The 18,549-nt window shown below is 49.2% G+C and overlaps 1 protein-coding gene and 1 non-coding gene across 11 annotated transcripts in view; one reads left to right on the plus strand and one right to left on the minus strand.

Annotated features, from left to right (window-relative positions):
* The window catches only part of TENM4 (teneurin transmembrane protein 4), an 849,352-nt gene that overhangs the window by 357,188 nt on the left and 473,615 nt on the right, over positions 1 to 18,549 (plus strand). The gene's annotated exons all lie outside the window — the stretch shown is intronic.
* TRNAE-CUC (transfer RNA glutamic acid (anticodon CUC)) lies at positions 15,117 to 15,190 on the minus strand. Its single transcript has one exon. It is a non-coding gene; the product is annotated as a tRNA-Glu (tRNA).

Genomic DNA, 18,549 nt, shown 5'->3' on the forward strand with positions numbered 1-18,549 from the left:
GGCTGCAGGCCCAAGAGCAGATGCAGTTGCCCAGGTAGCGTGAGATGTGAGTGTGCAGCGTGAGGTGAAAGGTCAAGTTTACTGCAGTGATTCAGGGGAAATGAAGACCTGAGCTGGTCCACGGCAGTGGGAATGAAAGGAAAGTTACGGACATATAGTCAATATGATGTGATCTCTGCTGGTGTGAGAGCCAGGCAACAGAGATGGGGATGACTCAAAGTTGAGTAACTCCCAGCCCCTTCCTCGGCCCTCTCCAGCCTGAGCAGGTTGCTCCCCACTGAGCCTCCCACCGTGTCTCTTCATACGGCAAACCCCACAGTGTATTGTGATTTTCTCTATGTGTGTGTCAACATCTCCCACATTTCCACCATCCAGGTGCATCTTCACGTACTCGCAAGTCCTGAATCAGATAGGAGTATGCTCCACTCCTCCAGCCCCTTTCTGTCTACTCATCCTGATTCAGTTTTCTTCACAGCTCTACCCTACAAAGATAATTGATTATTTGTTTATGGTCTGTCTACCCTGACTGGCACTGAAGCTTGATAGAGTGGGGACTTGGCCTAATTTTTTCATGACTCTGTACCTAGAGCCCAGAGACAGCTTAAGGGGCTCAGTGAACAGTAGCTAAGTGTCCCCTGGCTCCTTACTTGCCCAAGCTGAATACGTCCCATCCTCATAACCACCCTAGTCATAGCCTGGAGGCCCTTACTTACACAACAGTCCAAAGACTGTCTGCATTATTTTGCCCTGAATAATTAGACTGTGATTTCTCTTGATGAACATACTCTGATGAACAGGTACTGTTACATAATTTGTGGGAGAAAGTGCAAAATTAAAATGTGGATCCCTTGTTTTAAAATTAAGAATTTCGAGATAGCCATAGCAGAGCATTTAACCAGGCATGGACCTTTCTTTGTCTGCCTTGGTGTCTCAGGTGGTAAAAAAAATCCACCTGTCATGCAGGAGACACAGGTTCGATCCCAGGTCAGGAAGATCCCCTGGAGAAGGGAAGGGCAACCCACTCCAGTATTCGTGCCTGGAGAATTCCATGGACAGAGGAGCCTGGCGGGCTAAAGTCCATGGGTCACAAAGAATCAATACGACTGAACAACTAACACTTTCTTTGGCTTCCCTGGTGGCTCAGAGGTAAAGTATCAGCCTGCAATGCAAGAGACCTGGGTTCACACACACACACAAGGGTCTTTCCTTAGTGCTGGTCTTTGTGTGACTACACGGGTCACACACATCCGTGTGGCTGGCCCTACAATGAGGACCAGATCTTAGAAGGTTGTAAACACCAGTCTCGGAGTTTCTATTTTGTCATGTAGAAAATAAGGAACAACAGAAGGATTTTGAACAGAAGTGACATTTCCGCTTTTGTTTTTGGTGAAAATTTGCACAGGTTAAGAAGGCATAAAGCCCTGTTAATCTCTTCCTCCTGCACCCTCCTTCCCTGAAGGTACCAAACTTGAGTAACCAGTGACTGTTTGGTTAATTTCCTTCTTTTTGAGCTTTGGCTTTTGTTTTCTGTGTAATGTAATTAGGATCATAGTTCAGCTACAACATCTTGTCCTGCTTTGCTCATGTGGCAGTGGAGGAAGAGGAGACGGACTTCTTAAATGCACGCTTAGGGGAGACGGCCTGGAAGCCAGCTTACAGAGCAGACTAAGGGTACAGAGTTGGCACCAGGGACTGAGATGGAGGCATTTAAGGGTCCTGGAAGAGAGAACCAAGGAGGCCCTGGATTAAGGGAGGGATTCTGGCCTCGAGAAGTCCATGGACATAGTCCATGATGGGATCCCAAAGAGTCGGACACAACTGAGCAACTCTTACTTCACTTCACAGAGGTAAGAGTGGAAGGACAGTTTGGGAGCGGGAGTCACTCTGATGGGAGGTGACTACAGCCCCCAGACCTTTTGAATTCTCTTGACCAGTTGGAAAGAGCATCAATGTCTAGCCCTGTCTTTCAGGGATTATGCACGCTACGACAAGCACTGGGGTCATTTCTCAAACACAAGAAACGTGTTTGGCTCTTGCCCTCTAGAGCTAGACTTGCCCATCGCCCTCCCCTAGGGCTCAGGTTCCTAAAGCTGGGCCCACCCGCTGCCGCACCCCCGACACACACCTGACAGCCCCTGACAATAGCAGATGGGAATCCAGGGAGAGAGCAGGTGGGGTCCAGGTTCCCAGGGGTCAGGAGACGCCTGGGGGCTTAGATTTGCCCATTTTGTTGGTAATCCCCAGTGCCTGGGCTGGCAAAGGGGAGAGTTAACATTGTCATTGGATTCTTAATTGTGCGTTTCATGAATTTTCATGTTTCCGCTTGCAGGCTTAATGTCTCTTTCTTGGTGAGTTTTTTTGTACTTGAGCATAAGAGCCTTGTAATTACAGAGTGTTGTGGATTGCAGAGGGTGATTAAAATGGATTTCATGAAATCTGAAGCTCCCCACCTTCCCCCACTCTGCTCTGTCTCCCCCCCCTTTCTTTGACACACACACACTCACACACACACACATACTTACACACAGAGCCACCACCAGCACACACACACACACATACACACACACATACACACTCACACACAGCCACCACCAGCACACACACACACACACTCACACACAGAGCCACCACCAGCACACACACACACACACACAGCCACCACCAGCACACACACACACAGCCACCACCAGCACACACAAACACACACACACACACTCACACACACACACTCACACACAGCCACCACCAGCACACACACACACTCACACACACTCACACACAGAGCCACCACCAGCACACACACACACACACACACACACTCACACACAGCCACCACCAGCACACACACACACTCACACACTCACACACAGAGCCACCACCAGCACACACACACACACACACACACTCACTCACACACAGCCACCACCAGCAGTCCAATGGGCGGTGGGGAGTAACTCAAGCCAGAATCCCGTGAAGTTCAGAGACTCAGGATGTGAGGACATGAGTTTTCTTCCCAATGCTCTTCCTCCCTGGCTCTTGGCCCTGCTCCCAGATGGTGTGCTCCCTTTTCCTCCTCCTCCCTTTCCTGAGTGAAGTCCAGCTACATCCCTGACCCCTGGCCAACTCTGAGCCCCAGGGCTGGCAGCTCTCTCACTCGCAGCAATCATAAAGCAAGGAGTAGGTTTTCGTCATTGCTTCTGTACGGCCGTTAAGTGTGTCTCACTCACCTTTGCCATCAGCCTTTGCTCCCGTCTAAAAGGGTGGCTCGCTTTGAATAGGGGCCTGAAGGTTGCTGAAGCCACGAGGGTATAAGAATTCCCATCGCAGCATCTTTTTTCCTAGGACAAGTTGGCTCCTGTTGACAGGGAGACCTACTCTACCTTACACTGAATCAGGGAGGGCTGGCTGGTGCTCTGAGGACACTTGAAAGAATAAGTGACCTGGGAGTGGGGCGTGGAGATGTGGGAGGGGGTGGCTGGAAGGCTTCCTAGAGGAGCATCGTGGCAGGACCCTGGGGAAGGACAGCGGAGAGGGGCTGCTGCTTGAACGGCACCACATTGTATCTGGGTTTCCATGGCATTTTCCCCACTAGAGTCGGGGGGTACTCCCCAACATGTGTGTTAATTGCTCAGTTGTGTCCGACTCTTTGTAATCCCATGGACAGTAGCCTGCCAGGCTCCTCTGTCCATGGGGATTCTCCAGGCAAGAATACTGGAGTGGGTTGCTGTTTCCTTCTTCAAAGGATCTTCCTGACCCAGGGATCGAACTCCAGTCTCACGCATTGCAGGCAGATTCTTTACCATCTGAGCCATCTTTGCTTGCAAGGCACCATATCGTATCTGGGTTTCCATGGCAGTTTCCCCACTAGAGAGTGGGCTCCCCAGGATGGCCTGCAGTCTAACCTGTCTCTGTGACCCCTGTGCTCAGTATGCGTCCCAGCACACTGAGGAGGTGCCCACAGTGCTCCTGCTTAGACAGAGCTGACAGCCATGTGCTGGATGAGTCAGCCCTGAAGAGGAAGGGAGGTCCTTCACCGCATAGGCCCAGGGAAACAGCCGCAGCTTAATCACCTGGGAAGGCTGGGCCAAGCACTTGACTGGCAAAAGGCCTGTCTCAGATAGCCTGCCCTGGAGTCCAGTGCCACCCTTCCGAAGTAGACTCATGCCACCCATCCTCCCAGAAGGGCAGCCTGTGGAGTGGACAACCTCTTTCTTGCCCTGAACTTTTAAACTTACCTGACATGTACATCACCATGTACCTTGCTACCTGGGCTTCCCAGGTGGCTCAGTGGTAAAAGAATCCGCCTGCCAATGCAGGAGACACAGGAGATGTGGGTTCAGTCCCTGGGTCGGGAAGATCCCCTGGAAAAGGGAATAACAACCCACTCCAGTATTCTTGCCTGGAGAATCCCATGGACAGAGGAACCTAGAGGGTCGCAGGCCATGGGGTCACGAACAGTCGGACAGGACTGAGCGGCGGAGCCCACGCACACACACATGTACCGTGCTAGGTCTGTGGTTTCCACTTCAGCGTGTGGATCCAGGAGCCTCCCACAGACAGTCCTTTCCTCTCCCCGGCCAGCACCGTTGCCTGGTCCTGCTCAAACCGCTGACAGGCAGAGATGGAAGCCGCTGAGAAGATCCCCATGACCTCTTTCTCTCCCCAGCATACATTGTCCTAGCAGCTCCTGGTGCTGGGCCATAGTCTCTGGGCCCCAGGCTGGAACTCCCCACCCCGGGTGCCCACTGTGAGTGACCTAACAGGAAAGTGCAGCCAGGGGTCTCCTCTGCTCTAGCGTGGTTAGGGAGGGGGCTGCCCGACCAATGCAGACAGCCCTGCTGCGTAGCCCTGGGTTCTGTGTCTGCACATAGGAGGCTGACTGTGAGCTTTGCTGTGTGCTTAGTTGCTCGGTCAAATCCAACTCTTTGTGACCCTTTGGACTGTAGCCAGCCAAGTTTCTCTGTCCATGGGATTTTTTCAGACAAGAAGAATACTGGCATAGGTTGCCATTTCCTTCTCCAGGGGATCTTTCCCACCCAGGGATTAAATCAGGGACCAAAGGACTTGAACATCCATGGATTTTGATATCTATGGGGATCCTAGAGCCAGTCCTTCTTATATACAAAGGGATAACTTGATAAGAGTTGGGCAGCTGCATATCAGGTTTGCAGCAGTGATAAAACCTGGTCCCACCCTGAAGGTGATGCAGGTGAGAGGGTCTCCTATAAAGAGGGTAGGCACTGGGCTCTGAGAGCAATCAGGATGGAGATGTACAAAGTGTCTCAGCTGCAAACAGGAGGATGTTATTATTGCTATGAAAAGGATCAGGAAAGACTTTATGGAAGAGGTGATATTTAAACTAAGCCTCAAAGGATAAGTAGAAATTCACCAGCAGGAAATGTCTTTTGGGCCAGACCTTGGAAGGAGATAGGCAGAAAATAAGTGAAGAAATGAAAACAATAATAAGAGCAGCTGTATTAAGTACTGACAGAGCGCCAGCTATAGCTTCTCTCATTTAGTGGTCCTTGCTAGAGTGCTATAGGTGCCCCCATTTTGCAGCTGAGCAAACTGAGGCACAGAGAGGCTCAGTAATCGGCCAGAGTCACGCAGCTAGGAAGTGGCAGAGCTGGGATTCAAAACCAGGCTTTGTTCCACAGGCCTTCTTCTTAGGAACAATGCACTTCTGAGTGCTGTATTTGGAAGGCACTGGCTGGCTCTTTCCAGACATGAACTTATTAGAGCCTCTCAGTGGCCTTTTGAAATCCCATTTTACTTGTGGGGAAACAGAGGCTTAGAGGGCTTGCCCAGCTTGTCCAGCTTCCGCAGATGGGCTGGGCATTTTTCAATTTTTATTTATTTGGCTGTTCCAGATCTTAGTTGCGCGTGTGGAATCTTTAGTCATGGCATGCAAAATCTTTAGCTGCAGCGTGTGCAATCTAGTTCCCTGACCAGGGGTGGAACCCCAGCTGCCTGCATTGGAAATGCTGAGTCTTAGCCACCAGACCACCAGGGAAGTCCCTGCTCCGGGCTTGGAACCTCAGCCTCCTGCCTGGCTCCAAAGCGCCCTCCCTCCCTCCACCGCATGGCAGAACCAGCCTCTGGTTCCCTGAGTGTTTTGCACTTCTCACTTCCTGGCTAGAAGGCCTCCTGGGCTCACCCCCTCACCGAGGAGATCACTGCCTCAGATGCCCATAAAAATGAGGCTGGTTCACGGGCAAGCTGGAGGAAGCTCACTTCACATGGCTGCCTCTGCCCTCGTAACAGTTAGGCCCTGTCTTGCCAAGCCTTCTGAGAGGGCTTCATAAATACCTGTGCTCAGCCAAATTTATTGGCCAACGATATTAATCACATTTTAAAACTAAAAAGTGAAATAAATAGTAAGTGGCAATCTTCTGCTTCCATAAAAGCCACCTGCAGCTCCACCAGGTAGCTGGCACTTTGCTCTCCCAAACTGTCACACAGCCCTGCTCTCTGCTGTAAATGTTAGCATCCCTCCTTAGACAGATAGCCAGCTCCGACAGAAATCCACACATGTGTGCCCCACCTCCCTACTACCCCAGCATCGTAAAACAGGCGCCGGAGTTTTCCCGGGCCTGCTGGCGGCAGAGAGGAAATGACTATGAGTATGTTTGAGTCTGTGTGTGTTGGGGCAGGAGGAAGGGAAGGCGGCCAGAGAGAAGGGGAGGACAGACAGACAGACAGGAGATCCTCATCTGGACACTGTCATCAGATGTGGACCCATTTCTGGCCCAGGGGCACCGTCGTTACCAGGGCCAGTGGCCAGTGGCGTCGCTGGCCGGGGAGCACCTGAGGAGAGAGGGCAGATCTGTTTTACTGTTTGATTCATAGATTGCCATTTTCCAATTACAGACGTGTTAGTACCTGAATGATGAGAGGATGAGATGATTGGATGGCATCACCAACTTGCTGGACGTGAGTTTGAGCAGGCTCCGGGAGTTGGTGATGGACAGGGAAGCCTGGCGTGCTGCAGGCCGTGGGGTCACAAAGAGTCAGGCATGACTGAGCGACTCAACTGACTGACTGACTGACCCGAATGATGCGTCCTCCTGAGCACATAACATCTGGAGGCATATGACACCCTTTTGGCCCTTTTGGGTGGCATTCATTTGGACCCCTTTGTTCCGATGGTGTACCAGGGTTCTCCAGAGGTGAAGAGCAAATAGAATATGTATATAAAGGGACTTATACGTATATATTTGGAGAGAGAGAGTGCAAGAGAGAGAGAGACTTTAAGGAGTGGAATTGGCCCACAGTTGTGGGGCTGACCAGCCTGAAATCTGCAGGGTAGGCTGGAAATTCAGGCAGGAGTTGATGCTTCAGCCTTGACATAGCGTTTCTTTCTCTGAGAGACCTCAGTGTTTGCTCGCAGGGCCTTTCAACTGATTAGATGAGGTCTACCCATATCACTGAGGATGATCTCCTTTATTAAGTCAACCGATGTTTATATGTTCGCTTACATCTACAAGACACATTCACAGCACCACCTAGATTAGCATTTGATCGAATGACTGGGTGTTATAGCCCAGGCAGGATCCCAGGTAAAACTAATCGTTACACATGGTCTTCGGCTCCCCTATTGTCATTTTTTCCTTTGTAATAGTTTTTAAGGAGATACTTCAGGACTAGGTAAATATCCTGTTTCTCATCAAGTCGTTTCCCCCTCAGTTTGGCATCTGTTACTGACTTTTGCTGGAATCCATTTTTACGATTACAGTTACATAAAGAGCTTTCCCTGGGGGAGGGGTTGGGAACTTGGTTTCAGCCCCCAGCTCTGCCGCTCAGTGGGTCCTGGGACCTGGGACATGTTACCCAACCCTCCCGAGCCAGGGTCCTCCCTGCTCAAATAGAGGTGACAGCACTTACCCTAAAGGCTTGGAGTGCTTACTGAATGCAGTAACAGATACCAAGAAGGCGCTCCCCGGAGTCTGGCATTGAAGGCATGAGACAGACACGTCTATGCCTCAGTGAAGTAATGGTTGGCTTGTCCCTGAGCCACACTGGTTAGCCAAGGGGTCTGAGGCCAGTGGAAAAGTCCTTTCAGCCAAATGGGATGCAGTGTCAAACCCTACCATTAGCACTGACTCAGCAACCTTGACCAGCTGTGACAGGAGACGCCATCTGAAAAGCGCTCCCAGAGCTGGCTGCATTCAGGCTGTCCCGAAGGACAAAGGGAGGAGACGTGCTCCTGGTGGAGGCAGTAACCTGGGCAGTGGAGGTGGGTGGGGGAGAGGGCGAGGGTGATGGCTGTCTGGGAAACTTGCGTAGGTGTTTGTAGTTGTAGTCGCTCAGTGGTCGGCCTCTCTTTGTGATCCCATATACTGTAACCCGCCAGGCTCCTCTGTCCATGGAATTCTCCATGCAAGAATGGGACCGGGTAGCCATTCCTTTCTCCAGGGGATCTTCCTGACTCAGGGACGGAATCCGTGTCTCCTGCATCGCAGGCAGATTCTTTACCGTCTGAGCCACCAGGCAAGCCAGGTGTTAGTAAGTTCTCCCAAGAAATCACAGAGGGAATTGCCCATTTGTATTGTCCTTTCTCCTGTTATTACTATTATGATCAGCACCGCTATGCTTAAGTAATATTTAGCCACAGTCTGGTGTACACATTAGAAAGCAGCTCAGTCTTCTTGGGGGGAAGCAGCATGGCATAGTGGTTACAATATAGACTCGAGCCGGAATACTTGGGTTCGAATCCCAGCTCTGCATTTTACTAGTTACAGGATCGTGAGCAAAATCAACTTTTCAGAGCCTCTGCGTCCTCCTCTGTGAGATGGAGGTGACAGTAATAGTCGCTTCCTCCCAGGATTGGAGTGATGGTTAAGTGAATTCATGTTTCTTAAGAGCTTAGCACGGTAACTGGCAGGTGCAGAGTGAGCAATGTGCTTACTTGTTGGATAAATAAGGAAGTATATTTTAGATATTTGTTCGGAAAGTTACTGTTTTCCTTCCAGCTATTCAACAACAAGCTATCAATGCTCTCCTTTATCTCCAGTCTACTTACATTGCAGTTTGCTTGGCTGCTCCACCGCAGAGCCAGTCACTGCTGTCATAGAAAATGCAGACGACGGGGGTGGGGAGGGTCAGGAGATGGGAGTTCTGGTCCCGTCTCTGCCATTACCCTGCACTGTGACCTTGAACATGACAGAGTCTCTGTCTAAGCCTCGATTTTCCCTTCTGTAAAGTGAGAAAGTTGAACAGAGGATGTCAAAGAGCTCTTCCAGCCTGAAGCCCCGAGTATTGTTGGCCTGTGAGTGGCTTTCCCTAGAGGGACAGGCAGGGGACCAGCACCTGCTACATGCCAGGCACTGCTGGGCTCTCTCCTCACATGCTATCTGCTTGTGGTCCTCACGGCAACCTGGTAAAGCAGAAATTATATTCTCACATTACAGTTGGAGGTGCCAGGGCTCTGGGAGATGGGGCCTGCTGGTCACTCAGCTGATAAGGCTCACAGCCAGAACTCCAACTGGCATGTGCATGTATATTTATTTCAAGAGACAACCTTTTAAGGTAGTTCAACCTTGCAAGATAGTCAATTAAAAAAAAAAAGTGTCTACCGTAACATTGCTACAACTAAGCCTGAAATGGCTCAACCACTAGCTCTGCGGGGCTATCAAAGTGGGGCTTAGGGCCTTTGCAGGGGTGCTAAAGCCATGGGGCACTTTATAAATCTCTCCAAGTAGACAGGAGTTGCCCAAAGGATGGAGGGAAGCCAGTCTCTTTCTCAACCCTCTCTGAACCTTGCAAAGTTCCTGTGCACAGTGGGACTCCTCACCTGAAAAGGGGTTCCGTTCTTACTACCTACCCAAAGTCTGATAGTAAGTTCATGCTGCTTGGCCCAATAGTAACGCTTGAATGGACATAAGCGAAGATATTTGTACAAAGATGCTCCTTTGCAGCACTGCCTGTCATAACCAAAGGATGGGGACAAGCTCAAAGCTACCTGCAAGGGCTGGTTAAATCCAGTAGGGTCACTCCATACAGGGAAATGGTATGTCCCCTTTAGAAACAGGGGTGGCCATCCAGGTATATGGATGTGAAAGATATCTGTGATATTGTGAGTAGGCGGGGGCGGGGCGGGGGGGTGCGTGGAGTGGAGATTAGAAAGCAATATAAATAGATTGCATCTTAAAAAAAAAAGAAGTGTATGACCGCACACATGCAGAAAACACCCAGGAAGGTGTTAACTGTGATTCTCTGAGTAGTGGGGACACAAGGGTCTTTACGATTTCCTTTAATGCTTTTCTGTGTTTTAGGCTACTCACAAAAATTGCTTAAGTACCTGCTAGAGAAACATCCTCCCTTTGGAATAACTTACAGGGTTGTTGGGAAGAGACAGAATCAACAAGTACACAATGAATTCCTAGTGCTGATGAGTGCTGGGAAGAAAATGAGGTCGTTAATGTGAGAGGAACTGACGGGGGGAGGATGAGACCAAACTTAGCAGGGGTGAAGGCGGCTCTACAGAGAGGCCGCCTACTGAGACCTGAAAAATAAGAAGCCCTGAGATGAAATCTGGGCCAGGGGTGTTCTAGGAAGGGGGGCAACTAATGCACAGCCCCTGAGATGGAAAAGAATTTTGTACAATAACCATGCATTATTTCTATAATCAGAAAAATAATCATTTGATCCATTCAAGGAAACAGAGGACATTTCGGAATCTTCTGTGGCAGGGGCCCGATCAGAAAGCAGTAGGAAGAAGACTGAGGCACTCAGGAAGGGGCCCTCCAGCTACCACGGTGAATGATGCTCTAAAGGGGAGTCTCCCAAGAGGCCAGCTCACATTTGCCTTGCTTTCCTTGAGGCCGTGTTTTCCCTTTACATTTTGACATTTCTGAAAGCAGAAGGTGTCTTATAATCAATGTGTCATTTAGACACATTGTGCTTTTTTTTCTTTTTCTCAAAAGGGCTACCACTGAATTGATGATGTCCTTACAACTGCTGGTGTCTTTGGACTGATGAAATAACAGCGGTATATGCAGGGGATGCTAAGAAGACCAGCCTTGGGAAGTGGAAGGACCTTGGTGGAGGTCGATGTTTCCTCCTAGAGGGGGAGCCCGGTGGGACCACAAGGATGGACTGTGTCTTCTCCATCCCTGTGCCCCGCCTCCAAGCATTAGCTGTAGCCCCGCCTTGTGCAGCGCCCCGGGGTGCAAAAGTGCCTACAGAGTCTCCCTGGTGGACTCTCAGGGAGCAACTAGATAGGGAGAGGGGCCTGTAACCAAGCAAGTACAACTGTACCATGTAAATACCATGATAAGGAGAAGTTCTAGACGCTGGGGGAGCCAGAGGTGGTACCCTTGACTGCTTGGGTGGGAGGGGAAAGCTTCTGAAGGGATTACTGGGCAGACAAGGCAGGAAGGGCATCCAAAACAAAGGGACGGAGGCACAGGCCAGTATCTGCAGGTAATGGTGTGGAATGTTGGTGGCCAGGCAGGGTGTACATAGACAGCACCCCTCCTCTGGAGGCTCTGCTGGACCTTGGATGTGTGTCAGAGGAATTGGAGACCTGGAGAAATATGAAGCCAAGAAGTGACATGGCGACATGCTGTGATGTCCAGTATAGTAGCTATCCATCACAGGGGGCTACTTAAATTAATTAAAATTAAATAGCGTTTTTAAAAAGCCATGAGAATACTTGAGAAAAAAGTTAGACTCAAGCCTCAGTTGCTCAGTCGCACTGGTCACCTTGGCAGATCTCTGCAGCCACATGTGACTGGTTAGACGTATGGACAGTGCAGATACAGAACGTGGGTCTTGACAGGAATTTCTTCTGGACGGCACTGCTTTCAAAGGCTCCCCTGGGGCTGGGGGGTGGTGGGGGGTGCTGGCAGATGGACAGACAGAAGAAGTAGCAGTGACCGTGGTGCTTACTGTGTGCCAGGGACCACCTACGCGTTTCTCACCTGTTCTGCCTTGAACCCTCACCACACCCCCCAGAAACATGCACAGTTCCACTCGGTGGGCAACTCCGGGCACCACTGATATCAGCTTTTACTAACCTTTCCCCTAATCAGATGCTGGCCTCTTCTCAATCCTGGCTCCTATTGCTTGTGTTTTCAAAGAGTGTCGGAGCCTTAGATTTGCTAAAAAAGGTCGCCAACTCAGCAACTCATGGTTGGCTAAGAAGGTGCTGGGTGGGAATCCTCCACATTTCATGAGTGCCATGCATCCTCAAAAGGAAGTATCTCCAAGTCTTCTCCATCTCTGTGTTTCCAATTAATGACCCAGGTTTCCAGTTAACAACGGCAGCTGTTGGCCTGTTTCTTCTCTTTAGTATTTTCCCCCACAGAAAATGGAGGTTGTAGCATGCTAAGTAGAGGTTGCAGCATCTACTTCTGCTTCATTAACTACACTAAAGACTGTGACTGTGTGGATCACAGCAAACTGTGGGAAATTCTTCAAGAGACGGGACTGCCGGACCGCATTACCTGCATCCTGCAAAATTTCAATGGAGGTCAGGAAGTGACAGTTAGAACTGGACATGAACAACAGACTGGTTCAAAATTGGAAAAGGAGTACGTCAAGACTGTATATTGTCACCCTGCTTATTTAACTTCTATGCAGAGTACAGCATGCATAATGCCAGGCTGGATGAAGCACAAGATGGAATCAAGATTGATGGGAGAAATATCGATAACCTCAGATATGTAGATGACACCACCCTTATGGCAGAATGCGAAAAGGAACTAACGAGCCTCTTGATGAAGGTGAAAAAGGAGAGTGAAAAAGCTGGCTTAAAACTCGACATTTAATAAACTAATATCATGGCATGAATTTCCATCACTTCATGGCAAATGGATGGGGAAATATTGGAAACAGGGAGAGACTATATTCTTGGGCTCCAAAATCACTGCAGATGGTGACTGCAGCCATGAAATTAAAAGATGCTTGCTCCTTGGAAGAAAAGCTATGACCAGCCTAGACAGCATATTAAAAAGCAAAGACATTACCTTGCCGACAAAGGTCAGTATAGTCAACGCAATGGTTTTTCCAGTAGTCATGTATGGATGTGAAGGCTGAGCACTGAAGATTTGATGCGTTTGAACTGTGGTGTTGGAGAAGACTCAGGAGACTCCCTTGGACTGCAAGGAGATCCAACCAGTCCGTCCTAAAGGAAATCAGTCCTGAATGTTCTTTGGAAGGACTGATGCTGAAGCTGAAACTCCAGTACTTTGGCCACCTGATGCTGAGAACTGACTCATTGGAAAAGACCCTGATAGTGGGAAAGAGTGAAGGCAGGAGGAGAAGGGGATGACAGAGGATGAGATGGATGGATGGAACCACCGACTCTATGGACATGAGTTTAAGTAAGCACCAGGGATTTGTGATGGACGGGGCAGCCTGGCGTGCTGCAGTCCATGGAGTCGCAAAGAGCTGGACACTAATGAGCTGCTGAATAACAACAACAACATACTAATATGGGCTTATTCTGTACTAGGCACTGTTTCAAGCACTTTCCAGACTAACTCATTTAATCCTCATAAGAACTTTATGAGTTTTCTATTATTTCCCCCATTTTACACGTAAGAGAAATGGCTGAGTCTTGGAAAGGTGCGTAACTTGCCTAAAGTCATCCTTTGTTCAGCTAGTAAGTGGTGGTCCTAGGATTTGAACATACACTGTCTGACCCTGGAGTCCAGTTCGTAGCCATGGCGCTCGCATCATCAATCTTATGGAACCAGAAGACAGCTGCTAAGTGTACTTTCCACCTGTTTTGGCTGGGGTGGTATGAGAACTTGATTCAGTGCCAGAAACCCTTGGCTGAGTGTTATGCCCAGTCATAGCACAAATGCCTCACATTTGGAGGGCCCTTCATGTCATTTTTTGACTGCTTCTCTGCCAGGAGTAGTTACAGCAATGGTCATCTTACAGTTATACCATTTTCTGGTTTACAAAGCACCTTCATTTGCATGTTCTCATTTCCTCCTCACATCAGCCCTGGAGGAAAGTAAGGTGAGAACTACAGTTTACTCAATTTAATACACGGAGACCAGGGAAATGAAGGCGCCTGGTTGGGATCCCTGTGTCCCTCTGGGATGTAGTTGTTTCTCAAATCCTGCTACCATTGGTCAAAGTTTCAAAGTCAAGCCAGCACGGGAGTTGGAAAGCCATGATGCTGGGTGCCAACACTGTAATATGCCGAGGTCAGGACACAGTCTAATAAGCGGAAAGCATTTCAGAAGAGCTCAGAACCTCCACTTACATTTCTGAGATGTTGCAAGACACAGCAAGTCCACAGCAAAACTACATAAAGCCTGCCTTCTCTGCATTCCCTCCGCTGCGCTTACAGACAATAGCGTCTCCTATGCCTCTTTTACAATATTTTCTATGAAATTTTTTAATAATAATGCTATTTCATAGTGAAGAGTATTTATAATAAATGTGTGTGGTTTAAAGAATGATGAGAAGCCCTCATGTCCTCACCAGCTAGCTTAAGCAACAGAACAAGACACTGCCTTCACAGTCCTGGGGGCTCCTTCTCAGCCCCTCATCCCAAGGAACTGCTGTCGACGTGTGTTCCCAGTTTGGTCTGGCTTGGTCAGCTCTGGCCACTGCAACAACACACCATAGACTAGGTAGTTTATAAACAGAAATTTTATTTCTCAGAGTTATGGAAGCTGGTATAATATCCAAAGTCAGAGCGCTGGCAGACCCAGCATCTGGGGAGAGCCCACTTCCTGGTTCATAGACAGCCTTCTTTTCACGCTAACCTTCCGTGGCAGAAGGGGTGAGGGAGCTGGGATCTCTTTTGTAAGGACACCAACCCCATTTATGACCTGATCACCTCCCAGAGGCCCCATCACCTAATTCCATCACACTGGTTGCAACCTATGAATTCTGAGGGACATAATGTAGTTTATAATGTAGCCCTGTAATTTTTTTAAAAAGTAAGTATAATATAGTCCTGGACCACTTTCCACCCCTTTCAGAGGGCCCAGGTGGAATCTTTTTTCAGTGAAAAGGAGTAGAAGATTAGGGACGTTAGTGCACAAACGATGAGAGGAGGTGGGGAGGAGCTTCCTCATAAATTTTTAAATTACTTTTATTTATTTATTTGGCTGTACCGGGTCCTCGTTGGGGCCTGTGGGGTCTACTTCCCTGACCAGGGATTGAACCCGGGACCCCTGCGTTGAGAACACAGTGTCTTAGCCACTGGACCACCAGGGGAATCCTGGTAAGCTTATTCCTGGAGCAGTTTGTCACCGTGTCACCTGAAGCAAAGCCTCTTCACCATGTGGACTTCTGAGCTTGGAAGGGGCTGGGGTTGCCTATGGTTGTCATTTATTCTAAATGTACTAACTGAGCACTTGCTGTGTTTCAAGCAGTGTCCTAGGTACAGGGATGTGGTGGGAAAATCCCTGACCTCCAGGAATTTACTGTCTAGGAGGGGTCTCCCTGCTCCACTACTGTCCCTCCATTCTCCCTTTGTCCCTGACTTACTCATCTTCATATCTTGGGGTGGGGACAAAATCTGTTGATAAATATCAAAGTGCTTGGAAGGCCTGAGGCAGATCCTGGCTGACTTGTTTGTAACCAGTGCAACCCCTGAAATGAGGTGTGTGTGTCGCAGGAAGGCTGGAACTTTGGGTACTCACACCTGCAGTTACTCTGCTCTGCCACTAGATGTCAGTGCTTTGTCGGAGGGGGTCAGGGAGCTTAGGGTGATACGCTTTTAGACTCAAGTTGTGAAAAGTGCCAAATAACTGCTTACTGTGTCCTAGTTGCTTATCTGGTATATTTTTATGTCATTCAATGCTCATAAAAACTGTAAGAGTTAAGCATTGCTCACAGAAACTGTCATCCCCATTTTACAGACAAGGAAACTGGGGCTCAGGAAAGGGGTCTAAGTGGCAGTCTTGCTTTTCTGATGATCCAGCGGATGTTGGCAATTTGATCTCTGGTTCCTCTGCTGCTGCTGCTGCCAAGTCTCTTCAGTCGTGTCTGACTCTGTGCAACCCCATAGATGGCAGCCCACCAGGCTCCCCCGTCCCTGGGATTCTCCAGGCAAGACCACTGGAGTGGGTTGCCATTGCCTTCTCCCTTTTCTAAATCCAGCTTGAACCTCTGGAAGTTCTTGGTTCACGTACTGTTGAAGCCTGGCTTGGAGAATTTTGAGCATTACTTTACTAGTTTGCGAGATGAATGCAATTGTGCAGTAGTTTGAGCATTCTTTGGCATTGCCTGTCTTTGGGATTGGAATGCACACTGACCTTTTCCAGTCCTGTGGCCACTGCTGAGTTTTCCAAATTTGCTGGCATATTGAGTGCAGCACTTTCACAGCATCATCTTTTAGGATTTGAAATAGCTCAACTGGAATTCCATCACCTCCACTAGCTTTGTTCGTAGTGATGCTTCCTAAGGCCCACTTGACTTCGCATTCCAGGATGTCTGGCTCTGGGTGAATGATCACACATCATGGTGATCTGCTTATATTGTACAAATTAAATAGCTTAATAAACCATTTTTATCTATATCATCTAATTCAATCCAAACAGTTATCCTTTGAGGGAGAGTTTTTAATCTCCATTTAAGGATGGGGAAAGTGAAGGTCAGAGAAGTTCACTCATTTCCCAAGTTTTGGAGCTGGGATTAGAAACCAGGTCTTTCTAGCTGAAATACCACATTTTTTTCATGCTGAAATTGCCTGGAGATGATAAGGATGAGCTTCATAATGGTTTTCAATGGCTACGAGATATGACTTGTTAACTGCATTTTGCAGATGGAGCATCTGAGCCCCAGAGGGGACCCGCCTGTCACTTGCCCGTCGCAGCACAGCTGGAACTGGGAGAGATGGGGATGAATGCAGGCAGCAGTCCACAAGCCAGTTAGTGTCTCTTTCTGCTTCTGTCACTAACGGGAGTGAGAGAGCTCCCCATTCCTAGAGGGGTGGGGGCAACTTCGAGATGACTGTCCACCAGCTCACCTGCAGAGTGAGCGCTCCCAGGACACCTGTCTGGAGGTGACGGTAGCCAGGACCCTGCTTCCTACCTGGAGGCTCCCTGGCTGTGTGGAGGGGAGAACAGCACACAGCCAGGTGCCTTGCTTGAAGCAAATTCCGAGGGAGTGATGAGCAGTTGGGGGAGGAGGCTGCCAGGAGTGAGAGGCCAGGTGAAGGGTCCTGGGGGCAGAACCGTGTTTGGCTTTGAGGAGAGGGGGGAATCACAAGAGATGAGCAGAGCAGGGTGTGATGTGATCAAACAGTATATGTGAAAGATGACTCTCACTGAGCCGGGGAGGGTGGGAGAGATGTGGGAAACCCACACGGAGGCTTTGGAAGGTGCAGACCCAGGGGTCTGGGCAGCCCGGAAGGACGGCGGACGACCCTGAGGACAGTGGATCCTGTGAGTTGAGAATAACCCCTGAGTCTTGGTCATCATGCGTGGTTCTTTGCAGCCTTCCTCAGTTACAGGATAAACACCTCCCTTCTTCTCGGGGCTCAGTCTGTAGCTACCAGTTCAGCCTTCCTTGGGTCACTGTCTTCTTGGTTTCACTGAGTTATCTGCATAAATTGGGGTTTAACTTGCTTGTGGTGGGTCTGCTAACTCATAATTGCAGTCCAGGTGGTGTTCCTTCATGAAAGCCTCTTCATGTTTTATATCAGATTTGAAAGGCAAAGGAACGTGTCGTGTAAGCCCAGTGAGGAGTTCCTGGGTGAGAAATATCATCTACTGTAAACCTGAAGTTGCCAAACGGTGTTGAGCCAGATCCACACATTCTCTCTCCTGTAATGTCTTGGAAATGCCACGCGGAGTGTTGATTTTTCTATTCTCAGCTTACAGGGCAAAATGGCGTTCACTTTTACTATTTATTTTTGGAGAAAGTTCAGGAGGAAGGAAGGAGAAATTCCTTTGGCATATTTCAAAGAGGACAAAAATACAACCTGACTTTTGTGTGGTGAAAATGTGGGAAATTTCAGTTTCTGAGCGTCTATGCTGGAGGAAGCAGGCTGAACTTTGAGTCTTGGTTCCTCGGGGCCTGGACCCAGAGAAGGGGACAGCTGGTAGGTGCTGAGCTGTGCTGGAAAGCCAGCAGGCAGTTTATGTTAGAATTTGGGGCTCCTTTCCGGGCCTCCAGGGTCACGGACTCCAGTGGTGAGAGAGATGAGAGATGGTGAGAGAGATGCTGTCTTAGTCGACCTGACGTGCCCAAAGGAAAGAAAATCTCTCCAACCGGTTAACTCCTTCAGCATGGTTGGAGAAGGCAGCACAAGATAGTGATGGGGCTCCAGGCCTCTAGCCCTGTGTCAGTGATGCAGCCTGCCCTTCACATGTCAGCCCACCTCTGTTTCCTCATCTGTAAAATGGGAACACTTAGAGCCCTGTTTCAAGAATCACTGTGGGCACTCTATGAGATGTTGAGCTACTCTTTGTCTAGTGTTAGTTGCTCAATCGTGTCTGACTCCTTGCAACCCCATGGACTGTAGCCCGCCAGGCTCCATGGGAATCTCCAGGCAAGAACACTGGAGTAGGCAGCCATTCCCTTCTCCAGGGGATCTTCCTGACCCAAAGATTGAACTCAGGTCTCCTG

This window comes from Ovis aries, chromosome 21 (assembly GCF_016772045.2).
Source record: "Ovis aries strain OAR_USU_Benz2616 breed Rambouillet chromosome 21, ARS-UI_Ramb_v3.0, whole genome shotgun sequence".
Classification (NCBI taxonomy): Eukaryota; Metazoa; Chordata; class Mammalia; order Artiodactyla; family Bovidae; genus Ovis; species Ovis aries.